The following is a 20,805-nucleotide window of genomic DNA, read 5'->3' as shown; positions in this document are numbered from 1 at the left end:
AACAGTGTCGGTGAGTCGAGCAACCATGGATCGTTTTTGCACCTCGTTTACTTTAGCAGATTATGCGCATTCTCAGAGACGCTGTACAGTGCCCACCGGGCAGTATTGTTGCTGTGGAATAGACTATCGAAGCAGATTTGGAGTGATGATAATCCACAAGCCATAGCTAAGAAGCCATTACATCCTCAAAAAGTTAAGGTTTGATGTAATCTATGGACAGCAAGAATCATTGGTCCATATTTTTTCAAAAATGAAACCGGTCATAATGTTACAGACAATGGGATCGCTGTAGAGCCATGGTTAATGACTTTTTCGTACCTGACTTTGAGAATGTTGATTTGGACGGCCTTTAGTTCCAACATGCCATACAGCCAACGAAACAGTTAATTCATTGAAATTCATTCGTGAGCCTGTAACATGACCTCCAAGATCGTGAGATTTAACACCACGAGATTATTTTGGGTTTTCCTTAGCCATGAAATCCAACGCATAATCGCTCTTATCAACAGGAGCTACTTTGGACTGAGTAAAGAAAAGTAAAGTCGTCTCTCGTCGAACAAAGAAAAAACTCCACAAGTCCCACAACTTTCCCGTCCTACTATATGGTGTGGAGGCATGGCTAATTACATCATCTGATGAGTCGGCCTTAGAAGAGTTCGAGAGAAAGGTTTTGCGAAAGATTTTTGGTCCTTTCCGCATTGACTACAACGAATACTGCAGTCGGAACGGTGAGCTATACGAGATATGCGGTGACATTGGCATAGTTCAGTGAATCAAGAGACAGCAGCTGCACTTGCTAGATCATATTGTCTAGATGGAAGAGAACACCCACCGATAGGAGCAGAAGCAGAGGAAGACCTCCACTCCGTTGGATAGACCAGGTGTTTCTACCCCACCTTCCTCCGTATAGGATAAAAAAAAATCAAGAAAGGTTTATATTTTCTATTAAATATTCTATCTATTATCATCCAAAAGAGTGGCATCGCATGAAGTTAAATATAATTCCTCTTACGGGAAGGCAGTTTGTTTGTGTTTATTATTGAATCGGTAGTGATTTCCAGAGAAAAAAATTGCTTGGTTAATTTTGGTTAGAAGCTTTAGTAGATCTCCATAACGGGAATCTCTTGGACAACTAGAGGTAAATCCTTTGTAGGTTCTGAAGTTGGGTATCACCAGTCGGCAATTTGCTTCCCAACTTAAAATTTTATTATAGCTGATATTCCTGGATAGCTGAAGCGGTTTCAAAATGTTTCAGTCTTAATATTGACAAAACGAAACAGTCAAGAAGGTGAGAAGTTTCTGCCTAGTCTTGTTCCAAACAATTTTGTCAATAAGCATTCGGTAAAATTTGAGAAAGCTCTACAGCTTAAGCCTAAGAACAACAATTTTGGGTTAGGTTATATGGCGATCTAGAAAGATCACACATAGACTGCTATATGCAGTCCTTTGTAAAGTCATAGGATTGAAGAAATTTGTGTTCGAACTTATAAACTAGGCAAAATGCTTAGTAGCCAATACTAAATTTGCACAGCCGCTTAATTTCCTTCCCACCATTTCGGTGGGAATGCCTGAAATAATGCGCTCGCAAGTGTTTAATTCTTGACCTACCAAACACGGAACAGTCAAGAAGGAAGTGTTGAGTTGTTTCCACCTCATCTTCTTCCATTCAGCTTCTGAAAATAGGAGAGGCTAGCCTTACTGAGGGCAAAGATCACTAAATCTCTTGCGATTGATCTTGGGTCAAAAGGGTTTTGCGACAAGGCATGTACCGATGATGGCCTAGCTATCTAGTAGTAGAACACAAGAGGAAACTGGAGAACCGACCCGCTCCCACTCTACTGATAGCAGTTCTAGAGTGCTTTTCCTTACCATCTCATCAGGTTTACAATTTCCTTTAATTCCGCTGTGGCCTGCCACCCAAACCAATATTATCACAAAGGCACACAATGCTATTGATAGCGAGGTAAGGCACTTCTTGACCAACCCTGAACACACCGTTAATGAGTTCAAGGCTAGTATCGCCGCTCTGCTGTCTGAGCGGATGGTCACTTTTCTAAAGGAGAGTACACTCGGGATCAGTAAATCGACTGCTACCTTAATGGCTGCAAACCGGGGTTTGGGAACATTGCAATAGTGAGGAGTCTGAGGTGGAGCTTTCGCAGCCATACACCCTCCGACGATGTCAATGGGTAAGAGGTGCAAGATGGCGTAAATGTCATGGTTGGAGTGGATCTTAGTGCACCAATCATGCTGATGAGCGCCGCCCGTTGAACGCTCTCGGCAGAGTGGTTCTTTCAGAGCCCTTCACCACTTAAAGACGCCATAGAGCATAATGGGCTTCACCGTGGTGTCGTAGAGCCAAAGGAATACTTTCGGTAAGAGACCCCACCTTTGGCTCGTCTACAGCAGTATAGGGCAATCAAAGCCTTTTTTGCTCTCTCTCGGATAACACTTTGGTTGGAAATATTCTTTTATTTGAATTAACAGTCAAAACTGCAAAATCTGAGGATACAAATAACCGCTTCTAATTATTAAGAAGACATTTCGTCCTCTGAGAATGAAAATTTGAATCTCATACCTTCAAAATACTTGGTTGAAATATAAGCAAAACGAAAAATTCAACATGTTTTGAACGAAATAGTGTTTCAACCCGAACTGATGGGATCTTTAGTTTGACTAGTAGGACGAGCTTTTTTTACAATGTTCAACTGAGGATTGAAACTACATTGATTGGATTTATTTTTATGCCCACAAATGTGATATAGAAAACAATGAGATAAGATGAGAAAGAGAGAAAAAAGGACGATCAGAGTGGTAGAGAGTATACTCCGAGGCATATACTATATACACTTACATAAGAGGGTAATAGTTTAGTATTCTTTCTGGTAGTCTTTAATAAACCAAACTTAATTGTAGAGTATTATGTCCAAGTTCAGTTTAAATCCTTAAGATTTTGCGACTATTAGAATTTCCGTTCAATGAAATAGCACCTGGAAAGTACGTACTTAATATTTTTAAGAAATATTTTAATTTGAAGTAAATCTACAATAATTAAACCAACAAAATATATACATTTATGCTCCTATATTAGCCTTAGTATAACGGTAAACAATTTCCTAGCTGCAATCTTTCACAAAAACCGATTTATCTAGCTTCCACATGTAGTAGAGCATGAAATACACCAACACCACTAAACCATAGATGTATGTATGTACATATGCATGTATGTATGTACATAGATAAATATTTATATTTATGCTACCAGAAATATATTTGTTCGGTTTTGCTACACTGAGCTGCACAGCGATTTATTACTTTGGAATTTCAATCTTAAATTTCGCAATTTATTATCCAAAATAGTAACAAAATCAAATGTGTTCCGGCACGAGAGGCGGTCGCTTGAGTTCGGTCGGGTGGCGAGTGAGTAAATAGACAGTGATACAAACGCAAAACTACTTAGTAGCAAAGCGAAAAGCGACCCAACTAAACAAACTGACCGAACCAACAAGCACTGGCAAACAATCAGTCAAACAAACAAACCGAAATGCATGGAAATAAGTCAACTATGCAAATTCAAACGTTGTAAAATGGTATAGAACTCTAAGCATATGTACTGACCCCGGACGTCGGCCGGCAGAGCCAATGGCTGCAGCCCCAGAAACGGCAAAGAAATGGAAAATAGGAATGACTGTTGGCACAACAACAAACGACGATAACTAATATAAATATAAATTACCTTTTGATAAATCTGAGTCATTCATATGTGTAAAAACAAAAATAAACCAAACGGATTTGTGCTTTTACGAGGACAGTTCGATTTGTCCACGGTTAAGAGAAGACCGAAATTTAACGCTAAGACCGAAACAACGCTTATCCATCCTATCTAGAAAAAAGATTTTCGAACTAGTTCTCTTCACACCGCACGCCACTATGAGTTTCCGAAATTAAAAATAGTTGCAGACCTAGAGAATTATATTTTATTCATATATAATATTTATAGAAAGTTTTTTTTCTATTCAAAAGTCAATTGTTTTTACCTCTATTTGATATTGAAGTAACTGGAATTGATAGGCATACATTTTTATACCCTCAACAAGGTATGTTAAGTTTACCACGAAGTTTGTAACACCCAGAAGGATACGTCGGCGACCCTATCTGTCGTATTTCGATACTAGAAAAACTATGCCAGAAGAATTTCTTAAAGCTTTTCGCAACTTTCAGGAAAGTGTAGGTCGGCTAGGTGAACTTGACGCTTTCTCGAAGCTTCTTGCAAACTCTCAGAAGGTCGGCTAGTTAAACTCGAGGACAAAAGAGTTTTCGAAGTTTTTAACACACAGAAGGATACGTCGGAGACCCTATCTATCGTATTTCTGTATATACGCAAACAAATCACTCAGTTTTTGAGATATCGACCACTAGAAAAACTATGCCAGGAATATTTCTTAAAGCTTCTCGCAACTTTCAAGAAAGTATAGGTCGGCTAAATGAACTTGAGGCTTTCTCGAACTCTCAGAAGGTCGGCTAGATAAACTTGAGGACTATGTAACAGAAAACCGCACTGACCTGTATTCCTGGTAACCGAAAAGTATTGTACAGGATTGCTAGGAAGCTAACCGATACGGCAACAATACAATACCTACCCGGAATTAACGGTCTTTTAATTTTGCAATGTAGACTCAAATCAAAAGACAATAGCTTGAATATTGTAAGGCAATGAGACAAGTTATCAAAAATATGATAAAGCAAAGCTGAGGCTCTGTTACAGAGTCGAGAAAGTATCTTATACGAACTCTTGATTAGATAAGTAGATATGGAAGTAGTATGAATATTATTTTTGAGAGAATAGTATTCCGAAAGTAGAATTGCCAAGTTGGTAATATACATATATATATATGTATCTTCATTCTCGCTGCGAACTTCGAGTTAAATATGAAATAGACAATATAACAAGGTCACTGAAATCAGATGAGATCAAGCGATTCGCAATTCGGTAAGATTGAGAGATCTTAATGCTTCGAAGTTACGAAAGTAAATAGAAAAAGGCTACAGTGTATGAAAAATCTACGCAAATAGAGAAGAAGAATATGAAAATATTGATAACTGCATTGATTGTTATTGCAGATCTCGAGAAGCTCTCAAATCAAACAGCTAACCAGGAAGTGATTGGATATATGTGAAAATATTAAGTACAAAAATAACTGATTTTCAATTGTAAGTGTAATCCCATAAAGTCTCATAGTTATATCTAAAAATGTGGTGTATGTATATCCACGTACGTGGTAGTGGCTTACATTGAATAGCACTCAATGGCCATGAAACCAAACGTGACGAATATTTTATAAAAAATTACGAAAGTGTTGAAAGACTTCGAGATAACAAAAGAGACAATATAATTGAGATAATAAATATTTTAATTAGATAACAAAGACCATATAAATGGACTAAAATACTTTATCTTCAAGCATAATCGTGGCATGTTTTTCCACCGTAATATATTTGAGTTCATTAATATTCATTGAAATATATTTTTAAAGCTATATAAACTACAAAAAAGAAAGAACCGTCTGCTAATCAGGGCTTTTAGACATATTATAGGGAGCCGTTCTCATTCACAAGCCATAGAGAGAATACTATGTGCCTAGAAGGTTATAAGTAGTAAGCCCTCTGATCCATCAATTGTTGGAAAAAAATACACAAAAATAAATTGTTGCAGCAGAACGAATCGCATTGAGAACTTCGGGTTCAGCAGGAATTATTCAAGATTTCTCTCCCTCAGTCACTGTCCTTTCATAACTATAAACGAAAAACAAGTTAACTTCGATTGCACCGAAGCCACAATAACCTTCAAAAATCACAAAAAAATGTTGCTTACAAAAACTTGATTCCGATCGTTCAGTATAGGGATCCGATCTAAACAATTTGTTTTAAGTAATGATCATGTCAAATTTCGTAAAGATATCTCCTGAAATGACAAAGTGTTTTTATACAAGCACTTGATTCCGATCGCTAAGATTGTATGACAACTATATGCTATAGTGATCCGATGTAATGAACTCTGGATGGAGCTCTGAAAAAGAAGATTATGTTAACCAATCGTGATATAGTCACGATGTGTTGAAGTTGCGGTTAGCTGAAGATGGAACTAACAACAAAATTCGGTTGATAATTAGCGATATCATGGCTTCATGGCCTTTTATCATTAATAATTCTTCCACCATAAATCCAAACTCTGGATCGGAGCGCCAGAATTTCGGAAGAGTCTATCTATCTAACTATTTTTTTGAAAAGGCTCTGGTATTGCCAGTTTGATAAAGTAATATGTAGTATTTCCTAAACACAATAAAGAAATCAATGCTTCCAAAACAGCTGTTGTTCAGTATATTTCGGCCTTAGTTCATACATATGTATTATATCATTCGGCAGATTCCCTCTATGACATCATAGTTCGGAAGATACTGGCAGGATATAGACCAAAAGAGACGGAAGTTTTTTGGAATTTCGGCGAACGGCTAAACTTTAGTTAAATTAGTTAAATAAATTTAGTTAATGTAGCTTGGAAAGATGTTCTTATTGTCAGTTCTACATTTTTCTCAATACCTGGTGGAACAGAAAATTCTTCCAAACATCCAATAAAGATTGAGGCAGGAAGGTGAGTTTAAAGATTTTGGAAGACGCAACTTGTCAAAACTGTATCGAAGAGAATGAGGTGAAAATATCTAAATACTTTCTCCTCCAGCGTCCAGGTTTCACCAGACCAAGGTTAAAGCATTTTGTGCCCCACTTTGTACGAACCCGATGAATTGACTAGAATAGATATTAGCCGGTTCAATCAATTGGTCATTGACTTTTGACGCTTTACCGATATGCAGCGTATTTTTGCTTCATATCTAGGAGTTTCAGGCATCGCGACGAATAGGCGTCATTAGCTGCCTAAATAGGATTATTTGTAACCGCTCGAAAAAATCAGCCTCCGCAGTAAAGAGCTTGAATTTCGGTACGCTCCTTTTTACCTTAAGATTTTTGTTCTAAGTATATTTCTCGAGCTTTGAGCAGTTAAGATTTCTCGGAGAATTTTGACCAACTTTCAAAGCTACCAAAGCTAAAATAGCTGAATATCACCTTGACTATTCAAGCCTCCATCGTTCAAACGCCGCATTTCTGCTCGTAGTAATAGCTTATTTGTTGTTATTACTGTGATTTTTCTCCCCACATAACAGTTTAGAGCACACCGAAAGAGTTTCGAAGAAAGCAGCCGAGCTGCAGTTGCACCACCAACAGCGAGACGCATGCAACATGCTTACGAATATATGCATTTGTAGCGCGTGTATGCCATGCCAGCAGCAGCTTGTAGCAGCTTTGACTGCGGTACGGTGGGGCGTTAAGCGTGCGGACATAACAAATATCTACGTATTTGTCCAAAAAGTGCACAGTTGCATTTTATTTCTGACATATTTGTGCTGGCTGTTGATATTTTTCAATGCTTGTTGTTGTTGTACCCACCATAGTTCTTGCCTTTATATGCCACATATATATACAATATATTTTGTTGTTTGCTGCATTTTATAAAATCACATTTGCCTTACGTCCGAGTATTTGGTTTATGGCTTGTGCTTAGACGCCCGTCGCTCCTCGCCGCTATGCTTCACTGCTGCTCCCTGGCTGGGTTTGGAGAAATCTAATATTTTTGCTGGCGTCACACACGCTTGAGAAATCTATTCGAACGTAAATCAATCCACATGCATCAGCGTACAGGACACGCAAGCCAATGGCTACGCTCGAGCCATTTCGTCACAACAGCAGAGACCCTACCGCCTGGGATTTTGCTTCGTATAGTTGCGGCCCATTTCGTATGTGCGCTGCGTCTCGACTCACATACCACACCAGTTCATTTGCCACTAACTAGTCAGTTGGCCATTGGCAAACACGTTAGCTGGAAGAAAGCTTGATTACGTAAACACATAATATGCCTCGAGTGAATTTCGAGTATTCTCTTTCCCCACACCATCGTGTGCCAAGCAAGCAGTCCAGCGTCATTTCTTTCCGCTGCTGCTGTCAACTTCAATTTAGCATTTTCTTTGCCGACAAACTGCTACTGTGCCGATCGGTCTCTTGGTCTCTACACTTCTCAGCAGTTGTAAGTATGTTTGTTGTTCGCAGAATTATAAAATGATTTTTGCTTTGTCGTATTTCATTTTGTTCGTTTCGAATTTGAATTTGGTTTCCTTTGCCTTTGCTGCTATAAGCCGCTCTCCGTTTGAGCTTTGCGCCCTTATGGCCGTTGGTCACGGAAAGTCGTTTGATTTGTCCTATTGCCAGCTCACTTGGCACTGCCTGCTTGTGGTGACTTCCAATCGAGGCCTTTGCTTGCATTGGTTACACTCTTCCGGCGCACAGTGTGTTATTTCATAATAGCAGACTTGCAGGTTCAACGCGCTCGGTATTCGTACCTCGAGCATATCTGAGAAATCGTTTTGATGTTAGCTAAGATACTTGTATTTCTGACAATACCTAAACTACCTTACGGTTAGTCTTAGATCATTAAAGAAAAGAATTCCTACGAAAAAGAAGATCAAACCTCATTGTCGAAAGAGACAAAAAGTTTGAAGCTAATGAGTTTCTGAGAAAACTAATTGTTCTTCAATTATTTTTTCCACAAATAAGTTCTGACAAAACTCCTCTTAAATAGGATTGGTCAATCAAACCCTCCTTAGCATGTCTCAAAGCTGAGTGAAACATATTTCCGTTGAGTTCTCTTTTTCTACAGGCATTCTCGGTGGTCTCTGGTGGAGTTGGTAGAAGCTTTATGAATATTTCTTCAATTTATTTAGTAGTAATTTCGTCAAATTTCTACATTTATAGAAGGGACAGTTCAGTACGTGATTTTAAATTGTAGTGCCTGAAATTGCAGAAATTTTCTCGTAATATCGGAGGCTACGTCAGTTTCTCTTCAGACAATTTAAAACCGGTTTTTTCTAAGATCACTTCTAAAAATGAAAGCTCTGAGCCTTTGCCCCATCGGTTCCGAAGAATATTTTAAACGTTTTCGTGATCGTTTGAGTTAAAAAGATATTGAATATCCAGGAACTTTGAAACGATTGATATCCAAATAAAAGTGGTTGTCGAAGTCGAGACTCTAAGCACTTAAATGGAATACGAGCTTAATTTTTAATTTGTTAGAGATCTGAGACATGGGTGGATGATGGGTGTATCACGATACTCAGGGGAACGGACGAAATCCAAATAAAACTCAAATCAAGGTCTAGCTCTTATGTACAGCCGTTACAATTTCTTCAGGAACTTTCTCCGTATGAAGTAGATGAATCAAAATTTATCGGCCACTCAAACCGATAGTGACTCGCCAGATGCTACGGGAGTTTCGTTGGCAGGTTCTCATGACTAATACGTCTAGCTCCCATGCACAGCCGTTCAATTTTTTGTTAGAGATCTGATACATGGGTGGAAGATGGGTAAATTACGTTACTCAGGGGAACGAATAAAATCCAAATAAAAGCGGTTGTCGAATCCGAGACTCCAAACGGCTCAATGAAATGGGGCCATAGCTTTTCTTAGCAAAAGCTGGGGTTCGACAACTAGAGTAACCGCCTAGAGCGTTTAGTGTGGGTTGCATAATTTGTAAGCCTAGATAAAACAAGTGTTTGCCAAGAATCTGAGACATGGGTGAAAGGTATATTTAACACATTACTCAGAAGAATAGAAACCGCGAAAGGTAGTAAAGTTTTCAGAATGAATATATAACTACTCAAAAAGGGGACTACTGAAACAGATAGAGAAGTTTACCACTCTCAAGAGAGTAGAGAAAAGTTAGAATAGATCATTTTAATGAATTTATATTTTACTCAAAGGGTTAGAGCATAGAAAAGTCAGAAGATCGGTGCGCATTTATGAGAATCTTTAAGATCAAAAGGACCATAATGACAATACTACAGAATCACAAAAAATACGCAGAACCCTGCAGCCGAATTAACGAAAACTTTTTACATAAAATTTTAGTCAAAGCTCTGTCTCTTAAACACTGTGCTTCCCTGGTACGATTTTCGATTAGAAATTGCATTTACGATATTTACCACTAGCCACCAGCCACACCTCTGCAGCAAAGAAAGCTCAAAGATTGCTACGGGTTTAAGGTTGAGTCAACTGGGTTATGAGGCACAGCAAATAGTGAGTGCAACGTGTGGCATGCATAGCAAACTAAGTCAAATTGTTGCAATTTGCCAGAGACCAAACAAACCGACTGACTTACACGACAGAATCGGTATGCAAGGGTCACTTTTTGGACTTGTTGGAGTGCGACAATAGTGCAAAGCGGAGCCAAGCTCGCCAATTTTAATCTTAACACAAGTGCAACTGACCAGCCACAGCAGTTTCGCTTTGCTAGCTGCGTTTATGAGACTTTTTTTTGCAACGCTTTACAAAGCCGAAATTCGTGTGGGAAAGTAAAGGCAGATTCCACGGTAGTGGGTCCAAAAATGTATATGTGTATGTGTGGGTGCCGCAGCATTGCAGTTGCAACATTGCATCGAGGAGACAACCATTAGCTTCCGTTTTTGCAATCTTTGTTCTGCTACCACTACTCCTTCTTCTTCTTCTTTATCACTGATTTGTTTCATTTCTGTTGCACGCTGCAAATTTCCTATGAATTGTAGATGCAATCAACAGTCCGACCAACAAACAAACAAATCAAGTTGGGCATAAGAACACAACAAGGCAGTTAGTCACCTAACGAAATCTGCAAATCAGTAGGGACCAACAAAGAAGCAAAGCTGCAGAGCTGACCTTAGTGACACATAAGCGTATATAGGGCTGTATACGCATTTTTTCTGTGTAGCTGGCAACCCTGTGGCACCTAACCATTAAGCCAGTTTATTGTTGAGCTCACTGGTGCCTGCAGCGGCATCTTCTAATGAGCCCTCACCCATTCTAGCTAGTTCGAGGTTGATCTCTAAGCTGTAGTTGCAAAGCTCATGCACTCTCTTCGTAATGCCAGTGCATTTTCTGTCCCTTATCAGCTAAACATTTAGTAGCTCTGCTTCTTTGATATGCCACATTGCTTTTGTAATCGTTCATGGCATTTTGGACATGGGTAAAATGTACATAAATCAAATTGGTAATTGTTTCGGCATATTTTTCGGAAATTTCAGGATTTATATAATAGCTAGTAAAAAAATCCATCTGATAGACAGCTTTAATAATCTGGTACCTCAGCTCATATATAGTAAGTGCAATCCGTTTACCCTGTCTGACGCTAGAGAGACAAGATTTCCTACCCGAAACTTATCAGACAGTTTTGGGATTGCTTGAATAGTTCGACAACGAGACTTAGTCCGACATTTCTAAGTCAAGCAATACCAAAACTATCTTAGAAGTTTCTGTTACGAAATCTTGTCAAAAATCAAACCCATTAAAGGGAAAATGCGTCATATTTTGGTTTTGTTACTTCCGTTCCACACTTTGGATGACCGGTTTTCGAAATTATCGCAAAATTAATGTCAATCGTCGCAACTTGAATCCAAAAAATTCGATCCACATCTGAAACTAATGGGTACTGTCAAGGAAAAGTGGGTCACTTACAGCAAGACTAGCATAGATGATCAGCAAAGTTTTGTTATGTGTGGCAGGAAATCATCTTCTGAGATCTACTTCTCTACTCTCATACTTTTAATTCGAATCTGATCTGCCAAAAATTTAACTATTTGAGAGCAAAGCTGCCCAAAAGCGTCCAACTATGGTTAATATGAAAATAATTCTGTTCCAAAGCATTTGGGCTCAACGGGAGTAAGCTACCTCACCAAGGTCCTAAACCTGTCGCTAACCACTCTTCGACTACCCGATGGTTGGAAAATTGGAAGAGTGCTCCCACTATTGAAACCTGGGAAACCCGCCAACAAAGAGTAGTCCTATCGTCCAATAACTCTCCTCTCCCCAGTAGTGAAGACACTTGAGACCGTGCTACTCCCGACCTTCACACACCACCTGAGCCTAGCAAACCACCAGCATGGCTTCTGAAAAGTGTATAGCCCCACTACAGCACTCAGAGTCATAAACGCCCAGAGAGTTTATGGCCTTAACCAAAAACCAGCCTGCGAGAGGACGATCTTCATAGGTTGGACTTGTCAAAAACCTCAAAACCTTTGACACAGCCAATCACACAACGCTACTTGAGGACATCGAAAAAATATACGCTCCCTCCAGGAATGAAGAGATGGACTCTGAACTACATGAGCGGTCGTCAATCATCCGTACTATTTCGATGTAAAAACTCAAAACTGAGAAGAATTATGTAAACAAGGATTTCCGCAGGGTGGTGTTCCTCTCCGTTACTGGTTAACTTCTTCATCTCGAAACTCCCTTGACCACAAGACGGCTATCTCTCCAAACTTTCTCACTTCCTCGCTGCGCGGAACCTAACACTCTCCTCCACTATATCCTCAGCGACCATATTCACAAACTGGACGAAGGAGTACAGACTTTATCTTAATATTGCAGTCAATGGCGTTAAGACTCCGACTGTCAAGACAAAATCCTCAAGTCGCTAGCCGGCAGCACATGGAGAAAAGACAAAGAAAAAGAAAGAAAGTTGTTGGCAACATACAAGGCAATCGGCCAGCCGGTCCTTAACTACGCCGCCCATCGAACACCTGCGTAGTGAGACCACTATGCTCCCAGTTAAGGAGAATAATGAACTCTCTTCAACCACTTACTGCTAGGGTGCTTTCAGAGAAATCTTATCTGCAGTCACGGAAGTTTAAAGGGGGGTTTTTCGTGTTCTGCAAGTGGCACATACCGTTGCCATGACGATAGCTCTGATGATGCGAAAGGCATTTCCACCCTCTCATCCGCAAAAAAATCCCTTAAGCACACCTACCGACACTGTAAAAATTGGTGAAATCGGAAGATAACCGTGTCCAAGGTACTGCTAAAAGTGCAACAAATCCGTAACAAAATACGACAGGGATATAAAATTTTTCTCCCGAGACGGGATGATATATTTTATAGGGGCCGGTGTAAAAACTGGACGATGGGCGTGGCAATCTCGGACCTCTCCCGACCGATTTCAACCAATTTAGGTAACCGTGCGAAGATGAATGAAATCGGATTGCTATCACACCTACTTACCACATACATACATAACACTATTTTAAATTGCATTGCACGATTTCAACTCATTTAGGTAACAGTGTGAAAATAAATGAAATCGACTTACTATCACACCTAACTTCGACATACATATGTACATAACACTATTTTAAATTGCATCTGATTCTTTCCTTACTATCACACCTAACTTCGACATACATATGTATTTATAGATAACATACATACTACGTGTTCACCCTTACCTTTTATTTACTGCGCATACATATGTATGTATTTAATTTATTTCGATTAAACATACGTCGGATATTTTAAACGCTACGATCGAACAATAAAAACAATTTAATATCACCAATATTGATAAATTTCTCACTCAACTTAGATTTACTACTATACATAGCACAACGCGCAATTAGGAACCTTCGAGAAAAATCACACTTTTTACACGAGCATGCTGACACATGTTTGCCAAACCAACACATTCTGCACTGCTTTGCTACATTGCATTTGCACACTTTCTCTTCAATTAATTAACACACACTTATCACTGCACATTCACAAATTCAAATAATTTTAATATAATACTCACAAGTCTTCACTAAATTATTCTTTTCTTACTTTTTCACAAAATTTGATCGCGTTCACGAACCGACGCGCACTTACCGACACACGATTATCAAACAGCGAATGTTAGCGAACATGAATGAAATTGTGTTAACATTCGGTCATTCAGCCGCACCAATAATTTTCTGCAGTGCTGTTCACCTGCTTCGTGATGACGAGACAATTGCTTTGTTGTATGCGCAAATATGTAACATTCCTGCATTGTTGTGCATGCTGTAACGAAATTACAGGAGATCACTCGGCGGTTTTGCAGTAACATAAAACGAACAAATTACATTGATTTGTTGTTTGTCCGGAATTATAACAGCAATTCCAAATAGTTTGTTAACATCAATGCTAATAAAGAGTGACTGCGTTGTTTTTATACTCTTGCACTATGTTGCTACCGAGTATGTATAACATAAAAATAATCGTGACAGATATAGGACAAAGAGCACAACAATAAAATTCGCCCAACGCAAATATTACTGCCGACAGTATGAAAATTAATGAATCATAAGCCCGCTCACTCCTCATATAACGGTACTATTAAAAACTACTAAAAGCGCAATAAATCAACACGCCAGAGATATTAATTTTTTCCTCCGAGATGTCATTAAAAGGTTTTATGGGAGCCGGTGGAAAAATTGGACGTAGGGCGTGGCACTAAAAATATTAAGTTTTTGTTTAATTTCCCTATGTATTCTTGAAAATTGTATAAATATAACCTGAATATTTCAAAAAAATCGCTACAGTAATTTTCTTCTAAAAATGTTGTAAAAATTAATTTTTTTATACTCTTACACTTGGTGTGCGCCTTAAACACTTTAACGTTCACTTTCACTGCCCAAAAGCGCCTGCTGATATGCTAAGAAAATGTTTGCAGCCTAGAGTAGGGTATGCATTTGCGGCTAACAGGCATTTGTTTGCTTGTGGTTTATTATGTGCGCCTGAATTGATTGCAAATTATAAAGTTTAACTCGCACAAACCCACAGACGACTCATTGAACACACACATACAAACACATATAATACAAACACATATAATATATGTACATACATATATACATAAGTGATATTTGTTATGTATGAAGTCGAATTGAAATCAAAGGCAACCAAAGAGCTTAGCTCTCTTTATTGTTGTTGTTGTTATGACTGTTTTCATCTTTTACATTTGAACATTGAAAAGCACAAACATGAACATTCAACCTTTGACATCGCATCGGTGTAACTATCAGCTGCCTTTAACGCCTCGAGGGCATTGAGCTATTGAAAGTTAGTTACATGTGCTGGCAAACAAACAACAACACGTTACACAGTTTCATACAGCATTTCTTAACCGTTTCAGCACTCAACACACACCTGCATCTTCATGCATTTATTCATTGCGGCCCTTTGGTCCTTTACGAGGTCAGTCTCAATGAACTTAACAAAGTATCTTTGCCTCAATACACTTACTTACGCCATTGTTGTTGTTGCTATTAGCTTGTTTTTTGTTGTCAACAACATTGTTGCCATCGTCGTCACCTTTTGTTTGTAATCAATGTGTTATTTGTTGTTATTGCTATCGCTTTTCACCAATGTACATTATTAGTTTGCGTGAAGGCATTGAGGCGCACATAAGACGATTACACATCATTTAACCGGACAAAAAGCTTACAACACGACAGCAACAACAACAACTACACAGTGGCTATACCTTTTATGCCTCATGTTTAGTTAAGTGGAAAGTATGGGCAATAATTGTTGCTCATTGTCTCTAATATTAAGTAGAAAGCAATTCATATGAATACTAAAACGGCAAAGTTTTCGAAGAAAGGTTTCGTATAGAAGCATTTGAGGTAGGCTGTTGCGGTTGACGCAGGAAGGCATAAAGTAGAAAAGGTTCAGTATTTCCCACTTTACGGTCTCTACGCCGATTAAGAAGAAGATTTCTAACCTCGGAGGACTTAACATCAGCGAGCGTCTTCGAAAATTATATATGTAAAACTTGTTTCACTAAAACATTTGCTTTGTTGGCTTCTATTAGAAATACAACCCTGAACTCTTTATAATCTCTTTCAAACTGCGATATATTGGTTAACTGCAACGTTCGTTGTCAAACCAATTTTACATACGCCTTTGAAACAAAAGTTCGGATCTTCATTTCAGGCCGTCTCCTACTAGAGACGTTCAACAACTGTTAAAAGCAAGGCCATGCTAAGTAAAATCCAATAGCTTGAAGCTTAAGTTGGGTTAGGTTAAGTAATCAGGCTGATTTTCATTAAGTAACAATCAAACATTTTGGACAGCTAAGGACTACAGTTCGTTGGGATGCCAAGAGCACCTAGTACGGCTCAAAAAGAACTTCGCATATCGATAAAGCAGTCCCAGTTCACAGAAGTCTGTAGATATTTCTATCCTTTCAGAGCTGGTACTATCTTTCTGATCAAAACGTACACACTGCACCGTGATATTTACATCATCATAAGTGAATTTCTTCCGCCGAACCAGGAATATCATTTGAGCCTTACGTGGCGTGTGAGCTAAGTTATTCATCCGAAACGGCAGGATTCGCTGCAGTTGTTCTTCGAGATATCATCCCCTACCACCATATTTGCTTGGTATTTCTGGCTCAGGCCAATCCGGGACGCCGTTTTTACACGATTGAGGAGATTAAAACGAAATAGAAGAAGTCCTTAAAGACTGCAATTGAAGAAGATTATTCCGACTGTCTCGAGGACTGGTAAAAACGTTGACAAAAGTATAAAACGCACAGACGGGCAATGCCTTGCAGGAGATGAAATTTATTTGGAAGAATCTACTTTTTATAAATAAATTCCCCTAGTGAACTTGACAGGTCAATTTAAAAGACTCCGGCCTACCATAGTAAACCAAATTGTTTTTGGCAAAAATCGTTTTTTTATTCAAGATATCTCCAAGTATAAGTTAGTGTGTCAAGATTGATACACTGATTATAGCGACTCTCCAACTTTTCGTTACTATGTTTGTTGTACTCTTTGCCTTTTGCTTCAAAATAGACCTAAGTTTCGGCGATCACCTCTTCATTCAATGAAAATTTCTTCCCAGCGGGCATTATTTTGAGATCTGAGAAGAGGAAATAGTCACTAGAGGCCAGATCTTGTGAATACGGTGGAAGCGGAAGCAATTCCAAGCCCAATTAAAGAATTTTTTCCTTCGTTTTCACTGATTTGTGATTGCTTTTTCTTCAAAAGCGGACGTTTTTCGCTTTCGTCTTTCAAACCGTCCAATAACCCTAAATAATAGTCACTACTGTTGATCATTTCTTTTCCAAAGTAGGCAATAAAAACTATTCCATGCGCATCACAAACTTCAAATGCTATAACCTTGCCAGCCGACTGTTGTGTCCTTCACGCTTCGCAGCGGGTTCATCGTGTGCAGTCCACTCGGTTGACTGTCGATTGAACTCCGGCGGGAAATGATGGAACCATGTTTTTTCCATTATCACAAATCGATACAAAAACTCGAATTTATTACGCTTTAATATCTCCACACACTGCACCGAATCATCAACTTGGCAACGCGGCACCCACTTTACACAGACACTTTCTCGTAGACAAATATTCGCGTTTCAGTTGATATCTTCAGACTGCCTGCTACCTCGAACAACTTCACTTTACGGTTATGCAAAATTTAGTTATGGATTTTTGTACGTTTTTGTCGGTAACAACCTCTTTTGGGCGTCCACTGCGTTCACCGTTTTTAGTGGTCATTTGGCCACGTCTAAACTTAGCATATCATTCCTTAATGGTTGATTTTCCTGAGGCAGTGTCCGGAAACCATTTATCAAGCCAAGCTTTTGTTTATATTTTTCTGCTTCAAAAAACAATATTTTTGGCTTTCTGACTAATATTTTTCCAGTCGAGCCAAAGCCGAAAGACAACCACTTTGGTCGGAAAGATCAACTCAGCAGAAAAGGCAGTGATCAAGATTCACTTTGAAGAAACTTATACTCTATGTATACAGGATCGGCGGCCGCAAATGTGTAATAGGAAGGAATATATATGTATTACGTCCATGCAAGACCTGAGTACCTCAGTAATGGCCTTTTCAAATCGCAGAAAATTTTCTTAAAGAATTATTGTTATTTAGTGTAGAATTTTGTAAAGTTAAGTGAAAATAATTTTGAATCCAGAATCCAGATGCCAGCTGTCATTTTGCTTTCTTATACAAGGTCTGTCGCAAAAGAAACAGAACTTTTTAAATATAACTGTTTCTGGTGGCGCCACCTATTGGTGGGTATATGAAGTAAAAAGCTTGATCTCTTGTTGACATTTCGTAAAAATTTTAAGACAATCGATGTTATCGATCAAAAAGTGACAGCAGCTTTTGGTCATCGGTCGTAAAATGCAAAGAGCAAATATTAAATTTTGTTTTAAACTTGGGAAAACGTTTACTGAAACATTTCAAATAATGAAAAAAGTTTATGGTGATCAGTGCCTATCCCGTAGTAATGTGCATGAGTGGTTGGACCTCTGTGACGATCAGAAGTCGGTGATCTTCAGAAGTCAAAAATAAAGACAACGCTGATTTGTTTTTACGATTCCGAGGGTATTGTACACCGAGAGTTCGTCCCACCTGGCCAAACGATTAATGCTGTGTTTTACCTTGATGTTATGAAGCGTCTTTTGTCACGCATTCGTCGTGCTCGACCACAATACCGTGAGGCTGGGTTCTGGCACCTGTTGCACGATAATGCGCCGTGTCATCGGTCGACGCTTGTCAGTGATTTTTTGACAAAAAACTCCATATTAACCATTAATCACTCACCCTACTCACCTGATCTGGCACCCTGTGATTTTTACCTATTTGGAAAACTTCATTTGCCCATTCTCAAGAGCGATCCGAAAAATGACCTTAGACACTCATTTGAAATGCTAATTGACCGGGCTAAACGCTGTATCGAAGCACAAGGAAACCACTTTGAATAAAAATATATAACTTTTTGAAAAATATTAATTTTTTGTTGTTTTTTTAACAGTCCTGTTTCTTTTGCGACAGACCTTGTAAGTACTATAATTCAAGCGCCTAGTTTTAAATTTTGTAATTCGGTGGAAATCTTCTCTTACGATTATCTTTACAAATTCGTGTCTATAGAGGTATTTCTTGAGCGAAGTACATCTGGGCACCGAGTGGAATTATTGTACCACATCGGCGATGGAGCGACCGGTTCTACATTTTTGTTAGAGAAAAGCTTTGATGCGTCTACACGTTGGGCCTCTGTTGTCTTCGTGATCTGATTCTGTTCCCTTCCCACATAAATCCTTCAACGACACACTACAATCTTGAGTAATGCTAGAAGTTTCGAAGAAGCTATCACCAGTAACACTATTGAGATTGAGGATCGCTGTAATAAAAAGATTAAGAGATAGGCTAGAAATTGGCCTAGACTGACGCAGCGGTAGAAGTTATGGAGGGGAAGGCTATATAACAGCGATTAGGAGCTAACCAAAAAGTTACTGTTGAGCTATTTTTCAAAAGAGTCCTTGCAGTTGAAATATATATATCCAACCAGATAAAGATCTCTTCAAATATGTAGCTGATTTTCAACAAAGTTGTGATATTGTAGAGGAAGTAACAACTGTTTCTCAAAGGAAACAAGTGTCTTCAGAATTCAGTTGAATATCTAATCAGGAATGTTTTTCGGATCAGAGTAACGATTGACTAACAATGCCACTCAGAGTTAAATTGTTTAAATTAAAAAGGGATATGCCGTGTAGGTTACAGTTAAGGCCACCGCCCCCGAACAAAACCTCTACTCTAGGCAATTGTGGAACTTAAGTTCGGCGGAATCCCAAATATACGATTCAATTTAATTTTAATGAATTTCGGTCAACAGCCAATGAAACAAGGCTTATCTTAAAGCAACTTTTCTCTTTTCGTGCTACAACCCTACTTCCATCGATGGCATCAATTAAGCACTTGATTTATAACCGAATTCCATTAGCATTCGATGACAGCAACTACTGAATAGTCATGAGGAACACAACAACAACAGTAATAACTCAATTGAAATAGTACTGCAGAAGTAGAAGAAAAAAGAAAACTAGAGCAACAGCATCTCCTGGCAAAGGCACGTACCTAGACTTCGATTAGCTGGCTTCACGCTAAATCTATATTTCCGTGCCGACTAATCATTGGCAACACTTAATGGGCCGCTTCCGTTAATGCGCAGCGTCGAGTAAAGAGCAAACTAAAATAAAGATGCAAACAGAAAGAACAATGAACAAAGGAACATGCGTGGGCGGTGCGAGGCAGCGCAAACGGAAATTCACTCGACAAACACGCCCTCCAATTACAAATCTATTTTCCATAGCATTTCAATGAGCGATGAGTGTTCGATGGTGTGTGGTTGGTTGGGGGAAACAAATAAAGCAACGAGTCGAACGGCAGATAATCTACTAAAGAACTTCCGTTTCGTGCGTGACTGGAACACACAAACACAGACTTTCTTGAAGGTGGAAATAAAGCAAAATTGAAGTGCTGCAAGTGAAAGAAGGCAATGATAAACGGTTAGCCGGCCAACCCGATGGGTTAGTCTCTTGGCGCTGGACGGACGGAGCGACCGAATACGTTGTAGCGGCAGGATATGTGGCGAGTGGTGGAAAGGCATGCGAGTGGCAAGGTAAGTGGCGCATTTTGAAAGGATTTAAGTGTTCGGACATTGTGTGCGAATGTTAGGGATATAATCAAGTGACTTGAATGAATGGATGCGGCAAGCTAAGGACGGACTCAAGAAGGAGGCGAGAGACTTTAAGAAGGCAGCAAGCAAGCAGTCTGGCAACACGGCGGGCAATCGAAGTATATGCCAACTGACGAAGTTATAGTTTAAGAATTACCGACGTCTAGTGTAAGGAGACAACAAACGGCAAAAGTTCGGAATCAACAGACCAAAGCGTAGACCGTACGGCAGACGCTCACAAGCGACGCTGACGGCAACAGCATACCATGGAAAACTCGCACACTTTAAGCCAATTTCAATAGTTGCTTGCTGTGCAGTATTGCCACAAAGGCACTATATCTTAGACACTAACAACCGAAGACACTGTTTGTTCGCCGGCACACACG

The 20,805-nt window shown here is 39.1% G+C and overlaps 1 long non-coding RNA gene across 1 annotated transcript in view; it reads right to left on the bottom strand.

The window, feature by feature from the left end:
- Nucleotides 1–20,805, bottom strand: part of LOC126760493 (uncharacterized) — a 101,267-nt gene that overhangs the window by 26,451 nt on the left and 54,011 nt on the right. The gene's annotated exons all lie outside the window — the stretch shown is intronic.

The sequence above is a fragment of the Bactrocera neohumeralis genome, chromosome 5 (assembly GCF_024586455.1).
Source record: "Bactrocera neohumeralis isolate Rockhampton chromosome 5, APGP_CSIRO_Bneo_wtdbg2-racon-allhic-juicebox.fasta_v2, whole genome shotgun sequence".
In the NCBI taxonomy this organism is placed as follows: Eukaryota; Metazoa; Arthropoda; class Insecta; order Diptera; family Tephritidae; genus Bactrocera; species Bactrocera neohumeralis.
This window is presented reverse-complemented; position numbering and strand designations above follow the sequence as displayed.